This window comes from Telmatherina bonti (assembly GCF_933228915.1).
Source record: "Telmatherina bonti genome assembly, chromosome: 5".
Lineage (NCBI taxonomy): Eukaryota > Metazoa > Chordata > Actinopteri > Atheriniformes > Telmatherinidae > Telmatherina > Telmatherina bonti.
The window spans coordinates 29,502,113-29,505,383 of NC_136623.1; positions in this window are offsets into that span (position 1 = coordinate 29,502,113).

The window sequence follows — 3,271 nt, forward strand, 5'->3', positions numbered from 1 at the left end:
AAATCAACATTAATTAATTGACATTCACTTTACAATTAATCAAACACACAGGTGCAATAAATTGATATGCACATCAAACCAACAACAAAATAGCATGTTGTCAAAGCTATAAAACATTAATCATGATATATAGATCCTTGAAAAAATATCAGTTACATCAACATGAAACCATCCTTCAAAGTATCTACACATGGTACATGCCATGTCACCTGCTCTGTTCAGGTATTTGGACACTCACCATCTGGTTTACCTACTCACCAGAAGGTATGGTCACACAGTGACACTTTTTTTAAAAACTCATTGTTTGTCTTTGGCGTTTAACTCAGATTGAGTTGGTGACATTTAGGCTTTTGTGTTGTTTTTGAGTAAACTTTGGTCAATGTCTATTGTCTTTAACAAGCTTATGAATAATTTGGTTGTAGCTGTTTCAGCTCCTGTCTGCTTCCCTGAGTTTAAAGGTGGAGTATGTAAGATTTTCAATATTTAAAAAAAAAAAAAAAAACTAAAAAAAAAAAGTACAATCATAATTAGATAGTTTTGTTTTTTAAATGTAGGTTCCAGTCTGTCTATATTTGATGTGTTATTAAATTACAAGTTTAATTATTGACAAAGACCCTTCTTAAATGTTTGCCTACTAGTAAAAAAAAAAAAGTGCTTTTTGTCATTTGTCATTAATTAAACTTGTAATTTAATAACACATCAAATATGAACAGACTGGAACCTACATGTTCAAAATACTTTCTAATTATGATTGTAGTTATTTTATTAATTTATTTTGAAAATATTGAAAATCTTACGTACTCCACCTTTAATGTTTTTAGTTAAAAATTTCACACAGTTCTGTATCCATATTTTTGGCCCCCAGTACTACCAGTAATAGTAGATGACTCTCTATTGTCCCAAGTGACTTTAGAGAAGTTGAATTACTTTAACATTCCTAAATATGATTGTGATGGATTGGTGACCAGTCCAGAGTGTACCCTGACTCCTGCCCAATGATTACTGGGATAGACTCCAGCTTCTCGTGACCCTTAATTGGACTAAGCGGTTAAGAAAATGGATGGATGGATATTATATGATGGTAAGTTTAAACTTCCATTAATTTTGTCATGTGTTGTTTTAAAATGATCATGGACAATGTAATGATTTTTCTTTTCCAGCAAGAATAAAAGATTTTATATGTGCAGCAAAAGTTGTCACAGCTTTCCTAAAGCCCTTTTACAGTGTTGTCATTTTATTTAAAATTTTATCCATAAAGGTACAAAAGCTCAACACACTGTTTTCACCGCAGACATTTCGACATGACTGTCAGGGTTTACAAGGCACCTGAAAATGTCTAAGCCCTCAAGATGATTCATGACACCTTCAAATGAGGTGTAAAAGTTCCCTGATCTATCTGTGCTTACCTTCTTCTGTATCGTGTCTAAATGGTTGCTGTGTTTAAGTTCAACCACTTCTTACCAACGTGATACTTTGTACTGTACATAGAGAATTTCACTTCATTTTTCTGCTTGTTGATAGATTGTGGTTCAATCAGCTGATATGTAAATCTTATCTAAGCTACCAACCATCTCCGACTAAGACTCTTTAAATTTAACCCATTCACATCAGATTTTATTTCCAATTATTTTAAAAATACAAAGGAATTATTAAAAATAAATTAGGAAAAGAACAGAACAAAATAAAGTAAAACTTTGTTAAATTAATCAATATGCATAATCATTAAATCAGAGTGAATAAAAGCAAATTAAGGAATTAAATAAATTTGTTTGGATAAAAAGAAATAAGCAATGGCAAACTGGGACAATGAGGAGCTATGGGGATAAAACTGTGATCCACATACCGTCAGCAACTTCTGTGTTGCTGATAAGTTGTTAGGTTTCCATTTACCACTAAGTGCCCCTGTAGGTGTTACATAAGGCCTGACCTCACCCATGTTTGCTCCTCCCTGTTCAGATGAACAGATAAATAAATAAATAAATTTGCATTAGAAATAAAAGTCCAGACCGCTTTGTTGTAATATAGCTATGCTCAAGACATGTTAAGCCATCTACTTGTCTTACCGTGTAACTTCCCTCTGTCCAGAACCTTGATCTATTACATGCATCCATGGCAAAAAAAAAGGTGGCAAAGTAAATCTACTTTGGGAATGTAAGATCATAAATGCAATATTTTTTCACAGTTGATTACTGTTGTGGCCCTGCGATGGACTGACGAGCTGTCCAGGGTGTACCCTGCATTACCCCAAAGACTGCTGGGATAGGCCTCAGCTTTCCCGCAACCCTTCATTGGATTAAGCGGTTAGGATAATGAATGAATGAATAAGTACTGTTGTAGTTTCTAAATCAGATTCTGACTACAGTGCAGTTGGACATTGGCCCTGACGTGACGCTACTGCTCTACATCTCCATGTAGAGATTAGCTGATAAATCTGCACATGTTTAACAATACTTGTGATATTAAAACTCCCAACCGGAACTCATCCATAAATGTAGTTCACCTTTGTACTTGTTGACATGTTCCTTATAAGAACGGTCTTCTTTACTGTCTACCTGTGAAGGTGTCGAGCTTGAAGTACAAGCTCTTCAGAGGAAGAAAGACTGAAACAAACATCTGTTGGTGAAAAGAAAAAGAGGACCATAGCTTCATTAAATCATGGATTACAACAAGTCGACTGCTCCTCCGATGGGATCGAACACTGGTTATTCCACTGGCCAGTCATCGGTGCCACCCTACCAGGCTCAAAATTACCCTTACCCAGAACCCACTCGGTGTCCCCCTGCATACTCTCCACAGCAGCAGGTAAGCTGCTTTTGGGTTACTGTCTAAAGCAGGTAATTCACCTAAATGTTACAAGCTGAAAGCTAATGTAAATAAAAACATTTTAATGCAGTTACCTTTAAAATATCTATTTTTTTTTTACAAGATGTAAGCTGTGTTTTTCTCTGTCTTGCTCAATTATCAGTAAGATATTTTTTAGTTAATGTTTAGTGTTTAAAAAAAAAAAACAAAAAAAAAAAACATGGTTATCTCGTGAAAGTAAGTAAAACTGCCACGAAGTATTTGTGTTTTTAATATTCCATCATGAATCTTAAATCCAATCACAGTTTACTGTAGAGTTGCTGTCCATAGAAGTGTAGTGAAGGCAAAACGCTGATCTCCAGGGTCATTTGTGGGTTTTTCTAGTAAAATTTTTTTGAAAATAATTCATACACATAGTAAAATTGTAGTAAAATAATTTACATTTGTAATGTATAAAGGCAGGATCTTG